This window comes from Notamacropus eugenii, chromosome 2, assembly GCF_028372415.1.
Source record: "Notamacropus eugenii isolate mMacEug1 chromosome 2, mMacEug1.pri_v2, whole genome shotgun sequence".
Classification (NCBI taxonomy): Eukaryota; Metazoa; Chordata; class Mammalia; order Diprotodontia; family Macropodidae; genus Notamacropus; species Notamacropus eugenii.
In genome coordinates, this window is record NC_092873.1 from 100,211,866 (window position 1) to 100,231,451 (window position 19,586).

Consider the following 19,586-nt stretch of genomic DNA (forward strand, 5'->3'; position numbering starts at 1 on the left):
TGAATGTTGTGAACCTTTCTCAGAATAATGTTTTGAAATGAACAAAATAAAATACATAGAATTAAAATGGAAACCAATTATATAAAAAAGATGGTTATCAAAATTTTGGACCTCACGTTAAAAACCCTTGAGTTAGTCCAACCCCTCATTTACAGGTAGAGAAACTGAGGCCCAAAGAGGAGGAGGAATGAGTCACCCCAGATCTACAGGGAAGCCAGATGGCACAGTGCATAATGTGCTAGATTTGGAGTCAAGAAGACCTGAGTTCAAATCTTACTTCATCAGCTGTGTGACCATGGGCTAGTCACTTAACATCTGTCTGCCTCAGTTCCCTCATCTAAAATACTGGGATAATAATAACATCTTCCTCCAGAGATTGTTGCGAGGATCAAATGAGAAAATATTTACAAGAGCATTTGCAAGACTTAAGATGCTACGTGAAAGCTATTTTTTTTTTAATACAATTGGGGTTAAATGACTTGCCCACAGTCATGCAACAAGTAGGTGTCTAAGGCCAGATTTGAACTCAGCTCCTCCTGATTTCAGGGCTTCCCCTAAAGAATATGATTATTTTTAGGTGGCAGAGCCAGTGTCTTGACCAAAGTTCTCTGATGCAAAATTCAGGGCACTTTTCATTGAACCAAGATGCTACCCATTAGAATGCCTTGAATTTTTACATTGTTTCATAGCTGTTTGGCAGAGAGGGGCTGTTTGGTTTTTTTGTTTTTTGGGGGTTTTTTTGCCTACTTAGCTGGATTGTAAGGAATTTCATGACTAGGATCCTTTTCCTTGTGTCTAAAAGTATTTCACATGTTATTGGACATATTGTACACAGTCAGTAAGCCAGTGTTGTGAACAGGATGGTGTAATATACTAGGAGGAGCATTAGAAATAAAGTCAGAGGACTTGGATAGAATCCTGCCCCTGTTACTTAAAAGCTACGAGACCTTGGGCCTCTGTGAATCTCAGTTTCCTCTTTTACAAAATAAAAGTTTGAATTAGATTCAATGCAACCTACCTTTCTTAAGTACTTCTTGTGGGTGAGACATTCTGCTGGGGATACAAAGATGAGAAACATAGCCCCTGCATTCAAAGAGGTTACAGTCTAAACAGAAAGGATGTGGAGGAGTTGGGAAGGGTGACTAATCGTCATAATGATATCTAATATTCATATAGCACGTACCTCGTGCCAGGAACTGTGTCAGATTCTTTTTAATTATTATATCATTTGACCCTCTCAAGAACTCTGTGAGAGTATTTTCTCCTCATTTTACAGACAAGAAAATTGAGGCAGACAGATTAAGTGATTTGCCCAGGGTCACTTAGCTAGTAAGTGACTGAGAAGTTGAACTCAGGGCTTCCCGAGTCCATTCTATTCACTGAATCACCCAATAAGATATACAAGTATGGTATGAGGTGAATTATAAATGGATAATGGAGATCCAGGCAAAGTGCTGTTAGAAATCTGAGGATGAAGTGATCTCATCTAGCTTTAAATACTTGGGTCATTATTACCTGAGAATGAATCCTGGCTCTATAACTTGCTATCATTCCCACCTTGGGTAATACTCTGCCTTTCTCTGAGTCTCATGTGCCTCCTTTGTAAAATTAGGGGGTTGGGCTAGGTAATATATAAAGTTCCTTCCAGCTCTCAGTCCTGTGACCCAGTGCATGTTTTGGTAAATGATTGATTTCATTGGTGGGGGCAGCAAAAGAAGACCTTTGAGGGGAGCAGCAGGAGAGCAGCGCTGTGGAGATGGAGGCCCCTCTGCTGGCCAAATGAGCAGCACATGCCCAATGGGCTTGTTTTTGACCAGTTAATTTATTCTGGAAGCTGCCACAATTAATTGATTGCCAGTTTCCAACTCAACCCCTCCTGAAAGAGGGGTAGTGAGGTCACATGCCCGTCTTTTAAACTGAAGGAGAGAAAAGGGGGAGAGAGAGAGAGAGAGAGAGAGAGAGAGAGAGAGAGAGAGAGAGAGAGAGAGGGAAGACAAGGAGAGAGAGAGGAAGCAGGGAGAGAAAGAGGAGGAGGGGAGAGAGAAAAAAGGGGGAGACAGAGAGAGACAGAGAGACAGAGAGAGAGAGAGAGAGAGGGGAGAGAAGACAAGGAGAGAGAGAGAGAGAAGGGGGAGGGGAGAGAGACAGGGGGGAGAGGGGAGACAGAGAAAGGAGGAAAAAAGAGACAAAGAAATAGAAAGGAAGAGAAGGAAAGGAGAGAAACAGAAATCTAGGGACAAAAGAGGATTAGTAGGGAAAGAGGGAAGAAAAAGAAAAAGAGAAAGACAGAGATGCAGAGACAGAAAGGAAGAGTGTGAGAGTCAAAGAGCAGGGGATGGAAGAAGAGAGAGAATGAGAAAGAGGTAAGGAGAGATAGAGGCAGATAAGGGGAGAGGGGAATGAAAAGAGAGAGTACAGACAAAAGAGAAAGGAACAATGAGAGGAGGGGAGGGACAAGAAGGAGACAGATAGACAGACAGAGATAGAGCTATGATAGCTATTGTAAAGCCTCTCCAGGCCAAGAGTTGGCTCTCTTTACCTTGGCAGAGAGAGCTATAATTAATCCAAGGTCTCTCCTTTCATTAAGCCTTTACATTTATACTTGAATTAACTTTTCACATCCAGTTAAGGAGAGAAAAAGGGGCCTGCTTTCCTCCAGTGTGACAAGTATAGAAGAGGCTGTGAATTTCGGAAGACAATGGCTCCCCACAGGAGCTCTTTCTCCACGGACTGGTGAAGAGAGGTATTGTGTCTCCCACCTGACCCCCTCACCCTGACCCCACCCCATTGCTTCCCTTGGGGACCCAGATCCGACCTCCATTTATATAAGAAAGGAGCTGTTGCAATTCTAGAGTCCTGTGTAACCAGCATGCCTTAAGAGAAAGAAGCATCACACATTTATGCAATGGCAAACATAGTGCCTCCCTGCTGTCTCTTTCCTCTGCTCCCAAGGCTGCAGAAATGGAGTGAGACTCCCTCCCTTGCTTTCTGTTCTGCATTCTCCCAGGAGGGCCCCATTTCTATCACATAATGCTTAAAGGCTTGGCTGCCTGCCCTACCCCACCCCACAATATTTTAAGAACAACTTCTTTTATATTTTGGACTGCCACTAGCCCCTACACTAATACCAGACCAGTCTTCTCAGAAGGTGCGTGTGTGTGTGTGTGTCTGTGTCTGTGTCTGTGTGTCTGTGTGTCTGTTTGTCCGTGCAAGGAAAGCAGATGGAATATTGGCTCTCTCTGGATCTCAAGGTCGGTCATTAAATAGCCAAGTATTCCTTTGGCAGTTTTGCAGGATAAATGTTCCTTCCTGACTTACTCCATCCTGGGAGCAGGGCCCAAACTTGGGGCACGCTCCTGGGCATGCCAAGGATTAATGAGATGCCATGTGAAAGTTCACTACTCTCCTTCCGGACAGCATTCTGATTCATACAGAGTAAAAGACTTTCTAGGAACAGCCCAGTAGCTTTCAACCACTGGACTCCCCATGGGGAGAGAGGAAAGTCAACTCTTTTGGCCACCTGCAGGAACTTCTGCTTTCTAGGGATTTGAAGACCTTTCCCTTCCTCTACTCTCTGGTTCCATAAAACTCACAAACTGAGTCATACACCTACTGCCCTTATAATATGTGCATGTCAACATAGAATGTCTAAACATATAGACAGGTGGAGCAAGGAGAAGCATTAACATATATCTCTGGAATCTTGTTCCCCCCACTCCCATCCTACCTTGAGATTTCAGCCTTGAAGGGAGGAGGAGAAGAAGTTGGCTATGAGATTGACTACTCTCTCCTCAGAGACATTGTGGAGCCTTGCAAGAATTATATCCCTCTGTCTTCTAAATATTGCTGGTCTGGGAGCACAATTGGTTCAGAACATAAAGCTGCTAGCTTCCTTGATCACTATCCCTTTAAGTCATTGGCTTAATTTCTTCCCATCAAATGCAGGTTATACAGAAGGCCATCATAAATAGTGAATACTAAGCAAACCCATTTACCCAATAAACAGCACATAGAAATTGGAGAAGTTATGCAGATTAGAATATAATAAAAGTAAATGAAGGAAATTACCTCTCCCTCTGGGGTGTGAGATATCTCATCTCAATCAGGAGAGAAGCCCTTATCTCACTGGAAGTCTCTAGGGAGGTATGTTGGAAATCAGGGATGTGTTGATGAGCCAGCTACCCCTAAATATCTGCAAAGGAGGATTTTTCTTTCTTCTCCCTGGAGTCAGTCCTGAAGAGATTCAGAAAGCATGTACTTCTCTCTCAAAGAAGGAATTAAGAGAGTCTCTCCAAAGTTCTCATGTCAATGCTACTTGTGACATAAGCACACAGTGTCATGTCAGCATTTTTTCCACTAATTAGGAGAGTCTCAAGCAAAACACTCCAGACAGAGTTGTAAATTCAGGTTATATATAATTCACTGGATCAGATTTGCAACTGGAAGAAATTTCAAAAGCAATCTAGTCCAACCCTCCCCTCATTTTATAGATGAAAAACTGAAGCCCAGGGAGATTAAATGGTTTGCAGCTCTATAATCCTGCACACAAGTAAATATGCCCCATTTAAGAACACCTGACACAGTATATGAGAGTACATAGGAATAAGACTTTTTGGGGTCTTATGATGTCTATAAGTTTATGGTGACTTATATTGGCATAGGATACTTCATTTTGCAAAAGGATTCCCCACATTGGAGACCCTTAAAAAACACAGCTTCTCCAGTCTAGCAAAAACAAGATCCAAATTGTTTTTAATTTATTTATGATACAACATATATAAGACATTATGTAAATATATGCTATTATCTTTTTAAAAAACCAATTTAAACTCAACTTTGTAAGAACTTGTCTATCATGAAAGGTGAGGACACCTTTAAACAATTAAATAAGAAAGAATTTCCAGAGACTGGGAGCATGTGAAATAATGAAATGGTCATAGGCAGAGGCTGTGTTCACTATCTAGGCATATTTTTTAAACAGAGGAGATCACCATCTTTTTGTGGATGAAATAGGCATTTTGGTCCAAGACTTCAAGAGGATTCAGTGGACCTTCAATAAAAATATATTAGGCACCTACTGTAAATATCGTTGTGTAAGAAATGTTGAGGAGGATATGAAAAGAAATAAAACAGCTCTGCCTCCCTCATCAAGTCTGACAACTGGTTGAGTAGTTTTTGGGTGCATGAAGAGTTGTACAAAGTCATCATCTTCATGATCTTTCAGAGTCACTAAAGCAGAGTGACAAGACAAAAGTCAGAATAACTGGCAGTTGCTGGGTTGTAGTGGATGACCCTGGTGTCTTTGACACCTGACCAAGCTTTAAGCACTCTATAGAACCTGCTTCAGTCACTTTCATGGCTGTTGGAACAAATTGTTCTCATCTGGCCAGTCCTCAGGGGGAAGTCTTCACTTGTTTGAGGTAAACATCTTACTAACTCACCAATAGGTTTGAGGACTGAGAGTTACCTGGATTAGCCTATCTACTGGAATAGTTTTCCTGGGCTGTGGGCCCTCTGAAAAGGAATCGACAAGCCCTTATGCTGGAGGTCCTAGCCCTCCTTGAATACTCAATATAATCCACAAAATAAGTATAATACAAGAAAGATGGTAAATGATCCAAAGAAGAAATCAAAATACAATAGGAATGGGAGGAGAGAGAAAATCCTGACATTGAGTAACGACATATATAGCCACACAGAGGAAATAATTCTATGTGGAAGGCATGGATGCTGGAAAGTGAGAAACGCATTCCAGGCATGGAGAATGGACTATGCAATATATAGAGAAAAAAGAGAACAAGTCAATTTCAGGGATAGCCAGGTTTAAAGTTTGGCTAGAATCAAAGGTCATGAATAAGAAAAAGAAAAACTGAAAAGATAGGCAAGGGCTAGACTGTGAAGACCTCTAAATATCAAGCTATGGATCTTACTCTGGAGGCAATAGGGATCTTCTGAAAATTTTTGACCAAAAGAGTGACGTGGTTGGATTTGTCTCTTAGAAGGATAATGTTGATAGTTGTATAGAGGATGGTACATGGTATATGGAAAAACAACTAAGAAGGTATTAAAATAATTCAAGGGAGCAGTGTTGTGGGTCTGAATTAGGATGGTGGTCACCTGAGTGAAGAGAAGGGGATGCATATGTGTGTGTGTGTGTGTGTGTGTGTGTGTGCATGTTGCTCATGTAAGTCAGGCAGCATAGGTTGCCTAAATAATGGCTTGGCCATTATTTTTCAAAAGAAATTTTGGTTCCTCCCTGGAGGGGAGTAGGAAAATGGATCCTGAGGCTAGCCATTCTCTTCTCTTCTGAGAGAGAGGGGAGTACAAGGCCAGATTCATTTCCATCTTCTCCCTCTAAATATCACTGAGTTAGGAGAAAAAAATTTTAAGGTCAAGATATCTTTATCACTAGGCTGTAAAGAGAATAAGGTAACTCCAGTACTTAACTCCTTCCACCAAATGCTGGTTATACCAAATACCATCACAGATATTGCAAATAACATATAAATCCATTTATCCAAGCCAACTGTGAACAGAAATCAGAGTTCTACAGTTTAGAATACAACATAAAATACAGAGTGAATGAATTCTCCCAACAGGAGATGTCTCAGGTTAACCAATAAAAAGAGGTCCTAATATCTTCCAAGAGAAAATTCCCTGAAATCTCTAGGGAGGCAAGCTCAAAATATGGGGCACATTGAAGAGCTGGTTTTCTTCTCCATGCTTGCCTTCTACAGTCTTTTCTTTTTTCTTTCTAACTATGAGTTGTTGTTCCACCCCCCCAGAAGAGAATCTGGAATTGTATGTCCTCTATCTAAATAGTGATGAAGAAGACTATCTCTTCTTTTCAAAGATTTTGATTCAACACTGACCCTCAGACAGGCATATATTGGATAGCCATTCTTTCCATCAATATGGAATTATACCTAAGCAGCAGAATTGATATGATTTAGCACCTGACTGAATATAAGAAATGAAAAAAAAAGGAATGAGTCCAAACTGATGCTGAGAATTCAAATCTTGGTCACTAGAATAGTGGACTATTATAAATTAAAATAGGGAAATTGGGAAATGGGAAGGATTTAGTGAGGAAGATAATGAATTCAGATTTGGACAAATTGATTTTGAGTTCTCACAGAATATTCAGGGGGAGACATCCTGCAAATAGTTGAAGACTCAAGCCCAGAGCTCAAAAGAGATTTCAGTAGGAAAGATAGATTTGGGAGCCATCTACTGAGAATTTATGATTGAATTTATAGGAGCTAATGAGATTACCAAGGGCTAACATGTAAAGAAAAAAAGAGAAGATGGACAGAACCTTCAGAGTCATCACACTTAGGAAGATGGATGTTGAACTTCTCATCAACAGAGACTGGAAAGGAGCAGGCAAACAAGTTGGAGGAAGATCAGAAAAGAGTCATGTCACAGAAGCCAAGGGAGGAAAAATTTACAAGAAAGAGTGTCAGAAAGTAGAAGAAAGGTCATGGCAGGGGATGAATGAGAAAAGGTCTTTGGATTGGGCAATGAGATTACTGATTACTAAGAAGTGGCTTCATTATATGAGAATTCAGGTTACAAGATATTTAGAAGTGAGTGGGTGATGAGGCTAGTAAGTTTAGCTCACTTTGTTATGAGTTTAGCAGTGAAAGAGGAGCAGTGAAAGCTCTATTTATGGCTTGAGGAATTGGTAGGATCAAGTAAAGGTTGTATTGGTTATTTCTTTTATTCTGTTTTAATGATAGGGATGACCTGAGTGTATCTGTGGGCAGTGGAGAAGGAGCCAGAAGGGAAAAATTGAATAGAAGAGAGAAAGGCTGAATTATCAATTCTGAGGCAGCTACATGGTATATTTGATATAATACGAGACTCAGAGTCAAGAAATTAGGAAAAACTGTGTTCAAATCCTGCTTCAGATACTAGCTATGTGGCCCATGGCAAGTTACTTAACTTTTCTCATCCTCAGTTTCCTCATCTATAAAATATGGATCATAACAGCACCTATCTCAAAGGTTTGTTGTGAAGTTCAAATAAAGTAATACATGTAAAGTGCTTTGAAAATCTTAAAACTTTATATAAATGTTAATTATTATTATCAGAGGCAGTGGCAACATCAGTAGGGCAGAATATAGGGCATCACAATCATCAGTAGAGGGATTAACCTTAGAAATATAATAAGCTGCTATCCCCTCTAAGACCAGACCAAAGGAGGAGAGGACCCAGAGATACTGTGTGGTACAGGGAAAACAATATTGGGTTTGGAATCAGGGGAGAGAAATTCAAGTCCTGGATTACTACCTGTGTGAGCTTTAGAGAGTTCACCTCTCTCTTCCATTTTCTGGTGGCAATAGCAGCCATAGCAGCAGCAGCAGAAGCTTTGGGAGCTCTCAGCCCAGAGATAGTAAGGGAATTGGATAGTAAGGGAAGGGAATCTTCATAAAGAGATTTCAGGAGACCACTTGCTGACTCTGGGTACAGATGGGGAAGACTGGCAACCCATACGCATATCTGGGTCCCAGTTCCAGAGTACAGAGGAGCACTGGAGGGGTTAGTCACAAGAGAGAAGGGACCCTGGTCACAGTCCCAAAGTAGAGAAGAGTGCTAGTATGTACAGCTGTAGGTTAGCAGGGGCCTTTCCTTGGTAAAGACCAGAGAAAAGATCAAGAGAGCAATGACCATACCTCTCCCAGGATCCTACCACCTTGGAAGCACCAAAACTTGCAGACCTCCAAAACTAGGTCTGAAAACTGCAATAGAAAAAAGGCTAAAGTGTAGCACAATGCCTCATCACCCCAAGGTAAGCAGAGCCCAACAAAGTCAAGAAATAGACTGGGAAAATGAGTGAACAGCAAAGACCATAAAAAGCTACTCCAGTTTCAGGGAAGACCAAGATATAATCTCAGAAGAAGACAACAATGTGAAAAAAGTTACAAAGAAGCCTCAAAGAAAAATTCTAATCAGACTGAAGCCCAACAAGAGTTTCTTGAAGAGTTAAAGAGACAGGTAATAAAGGGAGGAAATGGGAAAATAAACAAGAGTGTTGCAAAAACAAAAAAAAACAAAAAAGAAAGAATTAACAGTTTAAAAAAAGAGGTGTCCCAAAAAAGTTCCAAACAAAATAACACCTTGAAAAACATAATTGACCCAATGGTAAAAGAGGTATACAACTGAGTTAAGAAAAGAATTCCTTAAAAAGCAGAATTGGCCAAATGAAAAATAGAGGTACAAAATCTCACTGAAGAAGATAATTTCTTAAAAATTAAAATAAGGAAAATGGAAACTAATGACTCTATGAGATATAAAGAAATAATAAAACAAAATCAAAGAATGTTTTTAGAAAATAGAAGAAAATATTAAATATCTTATTGGAAAAACAACTAACTTGGAAAATGGAGGAAAGCAAATTTAAGTATTGTTGGACTACCTAAAACCCATGATCAAATAAAAACCTTAGGCATCATATTTCAAGATATTATCAAGGAAAACTGCCCTGATATCTTAGATCTAGTAGGTAAAATAGAAATTGAAAAAAAGTCCACTAATCACTTCCTGAAAGAGATCCCCAAATGAAAACTCTCAGGAATATTATAGCCAAATTCAAGAGCTCCCAGAAAGCCAGAAAGAAAAAAATTCAAACGTCATGGAGCCACACTCAGGATAACACAATATTCAGTTGCTACCATGTTAAAGGATTAGAAGACTTGGAATACAATATTCCAGAAGGCAAAGGAACTTTGATTACAGTGAAGAAAAACATACCTAGCAAAAGTTCCCTTCAGAATGGAAAATAGATAGTTAACGAAATAGAGTACTTTCAACCACTTCTGATAAAAAGATCAAAGCTAAATAGAAAATCTGACATTTAAACACAAGACTCAAGAGAAGCATAAAAAAGTAAGCATGTAAAAGTAATCATGAGACTCAACAAAGTTAAACTACTTACATTCCTATATGAGAAGATAATATATGTAACTCCTAAGAACTTATGAGAGCAGTTAAAAAGAGGTACAGAAAGAGAAGACATGAATGTGCCAATTATGTTGCAATGATTTCCTGAAAAAGTAAAAAAAAGCTAAGAAAGAAGGGTACATTGGGAGAAGAGCGAAGGGAAAGGTAGAACAGGGGAAAAGTTCTCCCATAAAGGAGGTATACAAGAAAGAGCTTTTACCATGTAGGAGAAAATGGGAGGGGGCAGGTAAGCAAGCAAAGCTTGAACCTCACTCTCATAGAAATTAGTTCGAATATAAATACACATATACATTATATATAATGTATATATATATATGTGCATGTTGCTGCACATGTATGTACATATATGTATGTGTGTGTATATATATGATATATATTCAATTGTATATATGAATGTAATTTACCCAGTAGAGAAATAAAGAGGGGAAAGGGATAAGAGATATGGGGATGGCAGAAGATGATAAAGAGCGGGGCAGATTAAGGGAGGCAATGGTTAGACACAAAATAAACTTTTGAAGAGGGACAGGATAAGATGAGAGAGGAACAAACAGAAGATAATGGGATAAAGGAAAATATAACATCATAACTGTGAATGTGAATGGAATGAGCTCACCTATAAAATGGAAACAAATAGATTGGATTAGAAATCAGAATCCAACAATATATTGTTTACAAGAGACAATGAAATAGAAATAGAAAGACACATACAGAATACAGAAAGACACATACAGATACAGAATAGAAATAGAAAGACACATACAGATTTAAAAATAAAGATCTGTAGCAGAATCTAATATGCTTCAGATGAAGTAAAAAAAAGGCAAAGGGAAGCAAACATGATCCTCAGAGAAAGCAAAAACAGAGCTAATTGAAATAATCAGGGAATAATCAGGGAAACTACATTTTGCTAAAAGTTACCATAGACCATGAAGTATTATCAAAAAAGATTTTACAGCAAGTTTCTATGATAAAGATCTCACTTCACAAATATACACTAAGTATAGAACTGAGTCAGATTTATGAAAACAAGAACCATTCTCCAACTGATAAATGGTCAAAGGTTATGAACTGGCTGTTTTCAGAAGAAGACATTAAAGCTCTCTATAGGCACACGAAAAATGTTCGAAATCACTATTGATAAGAAAAATAAAAATAAAAGCAAGAATTAATGAAAATTTAAAACAAAATTTCATGTCTTTTAGAAATGACAAATGTTGGATGAGATGAGGGAAAGATAAGTGTCCTAGTGAACTGGTTTTGCTATTCTGAAGAACAGTTTGGACCTGTACCCCAAGAGCTATAAAACTATGCATGCCTTTTGAGCTAGCAATACTACTACTAGATCTGTATCCCAAAGGAGTCAAAGGAAAAAGAAAAAGGACCTATATCTACGAAAATATTTATAGCAACTCCTTTCGTGCTGACAAAGTATTGGAAATCAAGAGGATACTCATCTGCTGGGGAATGGTAGACCAAGTTGTGGCATATGATTATGATGGAGTACTATTGTGCTGTAAGAAATGATGAGGATGCAGATGGTTTCAGAAAAATATGACAAGATCTATATGAACTGATGCAAAATGAAGTGAGAAGAACCAGAGGATCATTATGCACAATAACAGTGATGTTGTAATGATGATCAACTGTGAAAGACGTTGCTACTCTGATCAACACAATGATCCAAAACAATTTCAAAGGACTCATCATGAAAAACTGCTGCCCTCTTCCAAGGGAGAATTCTGAATTCAAATTGAAATGTAATTTTATCATTTTTTAATTTTTCTTGCTTTTTAAAAATTTGGCTAATATGGAAATGTTTTGCATGATTTCATATGTTAAAAAAAGGATAAAAGAGTTGAACTGAATGACTTCAAGCTCTGTTCTATCTCTAAATCTATGACACCTGAACTCCATGAAATTGGGGCTCATGTGGATGCAGAGATTATTTTCACTTAACACCATGTGGTTATATCCAGAATCTAATAATATAGGATGAATGAAGAGTTTGCTGATAATCCTAGGAATAGAACAGACAAATGGAAATAGTATTAGTTCTAAAGTCAGAGGACTTGGGTTCCAATCCCACCTCTGACACGCTCTGGGTGACCTTGTCACTTGACTTCCCTTGGTTTCAGATTTCTTATCTGATCGGAAGAGATGGCCTCTGAGGTATCTTCCTACTCTATCCTGTGATTCTTTTTTTAATTTTATTTTTAATTTATTAAATAAAACAAGCATTTCCATAACATAGTATAATTTTAAAAAGGTAATTGTACATGAAATTGCCAATCTATTATGTACAACTTGCTATCCCTTTTAAATATATAATAAAGTTGTGTGATTTTTTCCTTTTTTCCCTTCCCGCAACCTAGAGATGGCTACCATTAGAAACAAATATGTGCATGTGTATGTGTATACATATATATACATACACATATATATGTGTACCCACATGTATGTATACGTGTATATATACACATCTGTTCATATATACACATACATGTTAAATCATTCTATACATACTTCTATTTATTAGTTCTTTCTTTGAATGTAGATATGGTCCTCCCTCACAGGTCCTTTGTAGCTGATTTAGGTATTTCTTATAGTAAAAATTACTTAGTTTCTCAAAGTTCTTAAAACAGCATCGTTGTTAGTGTATACAATGTTCTCTTGGTTCTCATTTCACTCTTCATTATTTGTTTAAGTTTATCCTTGTTTTTCTAAAATCAATGAACTCACCATTCCTTATAGCACAATATTATTCCATCATAACCATAAACCATAACTTGTTCAGCTATACAACTTGTATCCTAGGATTCTGTAATCCTGATCTTTATATTAAGCTACAATTTACCTGCTTGTATACAGTTCCTATCCTAAGCTGCATTTACACTGTAGTATGGTGATTTTATACCTTAACTAGTTAACTATTTAAATTTGCATGAGTAGTTAGCAAGGAGGAGTCTATATGAAAGGTCTCAGTCCTAGGATTAGGGCCTCAGGAGGAAAAGGACTTGATGCATTAGGTGGAAAGTTCCCAGCATGGAACACCTTAAGAGCCTTCTGTTTGGGGATTCCCAGGTCTATTTGTCCCAACCTGTGGTTATTTATGCAGCTCCTTAGCTTTACGGGGAATTTGATGAAGACTTTGATGGATAAATGCTGCAAGGGTTTTTTAATTTTCTGGTGTTTATAGGGCTCATGACTTGTGTTTTTTAAAAGTCATAACAATTTGTGCATTTCAAGTGAGTACATCACATATAGTGTAGTGTGGTACTTGGCACAGTGCCAGGTATATTGTGGGTGCTTACTAAATGTTTGTGAACTTGTTGCCTTGGCCACATATTATGCAGTATTTATCCCTAGGGAAAGTGCTTCCAGGCAGTACAGGATAGTGAAAAGAGCCTTGGACTATATGTGCAGAATGAGGCTTGGTCAGCCCAGTATGGGGTCAATGAGTTACTTCATTTTATTTAATTGTTCTTTTTTGTTATAAGGAAAGGTTCAAAGGCAGTCTGGGGGGTGGGGTGGCAATAGAATAGGAAAATGCATCCATGTTACAAAAGGTAGAAATAAAACATTTATTTTTAATAAGAATGCTATGCTGGAAAACAGGACTCCCAGGTTCTAGTCTCAGCCATTTACCTAGTTAGCTCCCATGGCCTTTAGTAAGTCACTTTTTCTTTTAAAGATTCAGTTTCATGACTATTATGGATATGTTTTACATGACTACACATGTATAACTTAACAGTGAATTGCTTGTCTTCTCAACGAGGGGGAGTAGGGAGAGTGGAAGGGAGAGAATTTGGAACTCAGTTTTAAAAATTGTTAAAAATTGTTTTTATATGTAACTGAGGAAAAATAAAATATGAAATAAGAGGAAAAAAGAAAAAACCTCAGTTTCCTCCTCTATAAAATGAAAGGGCTGATATCTAAGGTCCTGCTCATTTCTGACATTCTACATTCCACAGAATGACCAGTTCTATTGTTCTAATCTCACTACCAGCCCGGACAATCCATGCTTTCTTGTCCAACATTCTGTTAGAAACTCCTTTCCAGCTCTGAGAGAGTCATAGTTCTATGACTATGACTTCCATTCATGAACGTGCTGTTTGTGCAATACAGGCCACAAAGATAGACCAGCTCAAGGTGCAAGGGTTTGTCACTATATCACAATTAAGGAACTAATTTTCTGGTGCTTTTTCAATTGACCATATTGACAGTGTCTTGCAATTTGGGTTTTTCAGTGACACATAAAGCCTTTTCCATGGTTAACACATTTGAGTTTAATTTCAGTAATATTTCCATTAATAACCTGTAATTAAAGCATCTAATAAAGATCAGTAATTCACTTAGCTGAATTTAGGAAAGGGGGAAAAAATAACAGAAAGGAAAAGAAAAAAGCCCTCATGGAACTCGGATTCAATTCTCCTGTTAAATGAACATTATGGTTTTGCTAGGTCTCTTAATTGAACCTCATTTTTTTAAACAGGAATATTAAACAAATTAAATTAAGCAAGTAATTTCCCTTTTTGGGATAAAAAAAAGCACTGGAGTGGAAAAGTGCCTCCAAAATATCCATTAATATAATGGGGGTGGAGGTTGTGATGCTTTAAAAGGCGTTCGTTGTTTTTGCTTAAAACAGCATGATGCTGATAGATATAGCAGAACCCCATGTACCCAAGTGGAGCAAGCTCAGGCTGTAGCACAGAAACCAGATGGTCCCTCAATGGCCTCAAATCTCATGGCCCACTGGCCTCTATTTCCTTCTCTGACACTTAGGGTGAGGTGGCAGGGATAGTTCTGAATTGGTGTAACATCTCTGTCTAAGGCAGAACAGTGGATAGAACGCATGCCTCACTTGGAGTCAGGAAGATTCATTTTTCTAAGTTCAAATCTGTCCTCAGACACTTCCTTGCTGTGTGACTCTGGATAAGTCATTTAACCCTGTTTGCCTCAGTTTCCTCATCTGTAAAATTCAGTAGAGAAGGAAATGGTAAACCATTCCAGTGTCTTTGCAAAGAGAACCCCAAATGGGGTCATGAACAGTCAGACATGCCTGAAACAACAACAGTAAGAAGGCCCTAATATGTTAGAGAAAGAGCAAGTGATCAAACAGGACAAATATAATCCCTCTTCAATCAATCAATCACAAGTGTTTACTAAGCACCTACTATAAGCCAAGTCCTTTGCTAACTAGGCTCCCGGAGACAGAGATAGAATGAACAAAACAGCAACCAGGCATAAGGAGCTTACATTCAGCCTTTCACATACTTGAAGATGACTTACCTTGCCCCCTACCCAGCCCCCAAGTCTCGTCTAGGCTAAGTTTCTTTTTCAATCAGGCCCCATATCACAATATTGAGGCCTTTCACTATCCAGGTTACCTTCCAATACTCACATTTTACAGAACAAGAAACTGAGGTAAATAGAGGTCAAATGACTTGCCTATAGTCACAAAGTGGTAAGTGGCATTTCTGGGATACAAACCCAGGCTTTCTGACTCTATTATGTCACAACTGACTTCTTTTAACTACTATGTAACCATGAGCAAGTCATATATATCTCTGAGCCCCAGATTCCTCATTGTAAAGTAGGGAGGATTTTTATTATTTTGCACTATCCACCTCAGGTTGGTGAGAGGATCATATAGAATAGGCAAGGCAAAACAAGGTACAATGCATTTATTAAGCACTTAGTGTATACCAAATACTGTTTTAACATTCATTTTTAAAACTTTGACTTTCAACTTCTCTCCTTTCCTCGCTCCCCATCCATCCCCACTGAGAAGGCACACAATTTGATATAGGTTATGCATGTTTAGTCATGTAAAACATTTCCGAAACAGTCATGTGAAAAACTATATTTCCCTCCATCCTATACTGCCTCTCATTTATTCTATTCTCTCTTTTGATCCTGTCTCTCCTCAAAAGTATTTACTTCTAATTACCCCCTCCTCCCATTTGCCTTCCTTTCTGTCTTTCCCTTTACCCTCTGCTTATCCCCATCTCCCCTATTTTCCTGTAGTGTAAGATAGATTTTCATACCAACTTGAGTGTGCATGTTATTCTCTCCTTAAGCCAAATCAGATGAGAGTAAGGTTCTCTCCCTCTCACTTTCCCTCTCTTCCCCTCTATTGAGAAAGCTTTCTCTTGCCTTTTTTATGTGACACAATTTATTCCATTCTATTTCTCTCTTTCTCCTTCTCCTAATATATTCCTCTCTCACCCCTTAATTTTATGCTTTTATATGTCATCCTTTCATATTCAACTCACCCAGTGCCTTCTGTCTATATGCATATAATTCCTCCAACTATCCTAATACTGAGAAAAGTTTCAAGAGTTACAAATATTATCCTTCCATGTAGGAATGTAAACAGTTCAACTTTAATAAGTCCTTTATGATTTCTCTTTCCTGTTTACCTTTTCGTGCTTCTCTTGATTTTTGTATTTGAAAGTCAAATTTTCCTTTCAGCTCTGGTCTTTTTTCATCAAGAATGCTTGAAAGTTCTCCATTTCATTCAATGATCACTTTTTTATCCCCTAAAGTATTATACTCAGTTTTGCTGGGCAGGTGATTCATGGTTTTAATTCCAGATCCTTTGACCTCTGGAATATCATATTCCAAGCCCTCTGACCCCTTAATGTAGAAGCTGCTAGATCTTGTGTTATCCTGATTATATTTACATTGTTTCCTTCTCACTGCTTACAATATTTTCTCCTTGACCTGGAAGCTCTGGAATTCGGCTACAATATTCCTAGGGGTTTTTCTTTTGGGATCTCTTTCAGGAGATGATTGGTAGATTCTTTCAATATCGATTTTGTGCTCTGATTCTAGAATATCATGGCAGTTTTCCTTGATAATTTCTTGAAATATGATGTCTATACTCTTTTTTGGATCATGGTTTTCAGGTAGTCCAATAATTTTTAAATCATCTCTCCTGGATCTATTTTCCAGGTCAGTTGTTTTTCCAATGAGATTATTTCACATTGTTGGCTATTTTTTCATTCCTTTGGTTTTGTTCTATAATCTCTTGATTTTTCATAAAGTCATTAGCTTCCATCAGCTCCATTCTCATCTTTAAGGAAATATTTTCTTCACTGAATTTTTGGACCTCCTTTTCTATCTGTCCAACTCTGCTTTTTAAGGCATTCTTCTCCTCATTGGCTTTGATCTCTTTTGCTATTTGGGCTAGTCTATTCTTTCAGGTATTATTTCCTTCAACATTTTTGGGTTCCAGTTTAGCAAGCAATTTATTTGATTTTCATGATTTTCTTACATCACTCTCATTTCTCTTCCCAAATTTTGCTCTACTTTTCTTACTTGATTTTCAAAATCATTTTTGAGTTCTTCCATGGCCTGAGACCAGTTCATATTTTTCTTGGAGGTTTTGAATGTAGGAGCTTTGACTTTGTTGTCCTCTGTTTGTATATTTTGATCTTCTTTGTCACCAAAGAAAGATTCTATACTCTGACTCTTTTTCTGGTTTTTGCTCATTTCCCCAGTCATTTACTTGACTTTTGAGCTCTTTGTCAAGGTAGTTGTCTGCTTTCAGTGGGAGTGGGGGGTTGTACTGTCAGCCTCTCAATGCCCCTGCTCTCGATGAACCTAGAGCTCTAGAAAGCTCCTCCCACCCTTCACCACCCTGGGGCTGGGGCTGGGCCACTCTACCACTGACCTTCCAATTTGTCCACAAAGTTTTGGGGTTCCAAAATCTGGAAACCACCACAGGTGACAGTGATTCAAATCCCCTCCCCCCAGACCTGCTCAGGTCTCATGTGTGCCAATGTGGCCTATGCTGGACTGCTCTCTGCTCTCAGCATGGCATTATAGATGTTTCCTGTCTACCTTCCAGTCTGCCTTGGGCTGGATATTTACTTCACACCGTCATTCTCTTACTTCTGCAGCTCCAGAATTTGTTTAGAATCATTTTTTACAGGTATTTGGCTGGACTTGGGGGGAGGGCTCTAGCAAGTGTCTGCTTCTGCTCCATCATCTTGGCTCTGCCCTTATGCTAATATTTTTGTTTTTACTATTTCTTTCCCTGTAGTCCCCAGTCTCAGCCCTAAATGTATACAAAGCCCTGTTCTGGGACAACAACATAGAGAAACAAAGATACTCAATATTTGTCTTGGTAGAATGCCAAGACTTATAGGGAGAATACAGTTGTCATAATAAGTAAGTTTCTTCACTCTCAAGGAACTCCTATTCTGATAAAGGAGATGGTCTTAGATCTCAGGAACTTATCAGTTTGATGAGAGAGACACAATCAATACATTATCCTGGTTAGTATTATGTAACTCTTCTTGTCCCTTGACATATTCCTACATTGGCTCTCAACTCAAGTACATATATTCCTTCATAGAAATGTGTCAGTATTTTATTCCTCTTAGAGATGGGTTGCATCTAGCTTTGGGATAACTGGAAGAGGCAGAGAGGGATAGTTTATCAGTCCTGATCTCTTCCCCATCAGAATTTCTATTTCCAGAGAAGAACATTAGGGACATCCTACTCTCCTTCTATCCCACTGGTTCATCTTTTTCTTCTCTCTCTATAAAAAAAATAATACAAGTAGCTAAATCCTATGATTTTCCTGCCTATATCTATATTTCTGCTTGTGGAAACAGTCCTAAGAAGGCATAGTAACACAATTCAGCAGCTATTTCTATAATCTCTTGTCAACCACTCAGCCCAATGATTACCCTTTTATCGCAGGCTCATAAAATCCCCATATTCCCATGAATCATGGCCACTATACAACAAGAACAAGGGAAGTTCAATCAGCTCTGGGGTAACATCAGGAAAACCAGCTAATACAGTAGGGTAGGGTTATACACTGGGAACAGTTGGGACTCTGTGTCAATCTGGCTTCTTCTTATAGCGGAATGATAGTTCAAGAGTCATTCTCCTTCTCTCTTGAGATTGGAAAGCAATGCCCACCTCTGCCCAGCAGAAAAGAAATACTGAAAGGCATTGCACATAGAGGTCATGTTCTGTTCTTCATGGAGCACCTGGTTGCTGGGTTGATCTCAAATACTATATGTGTAAGGTTCCCAGAATTTTAGAGCTGGAAAGAACCTTAGATATTGGTGGGTTCAAATATTAGTGGATTCAAATCTCTCATTTGATTTACTAGGGAGGCAAATATGGTTGAAATCACATTGACAGTTTGTGATGGAGCCATGGGTCTCCTAATTTCTTGTAATACTGACAGATCCAAGACCAAATTTGAAGGAAATATTCAAGGTAAAGCTGAGCAAAGAATCTGGATACATATGGTAGCCAATTCAAAAAAGCCATAAGTGAATGAGCAGTCAAGACCCTGGAAATTGGCAGAAGCCACAGTCCAGAGAAAGGTCAACCATCAAGGAGTATTTGAAAATGGTAGTTAACAGGAGGCAGTGAGTCAAAGCTGGATAAGCAGTCAGGAATTCAGGGGTTTGCACAGAAATTGGAGGCCAAGACAGAGAGTGAATCAAGGCCTGGCAAGCAGTCAGAAGAGCAGAAATAGAAAGAATGTGCCAGACATGATAGAACTTAGAAACTGAAGCAAAGTCGGCCTCAGACAGAAAGGCTTTTATTTTCCTCCTGTCATAGAAGAAGCCAAGGACTGATCAAAC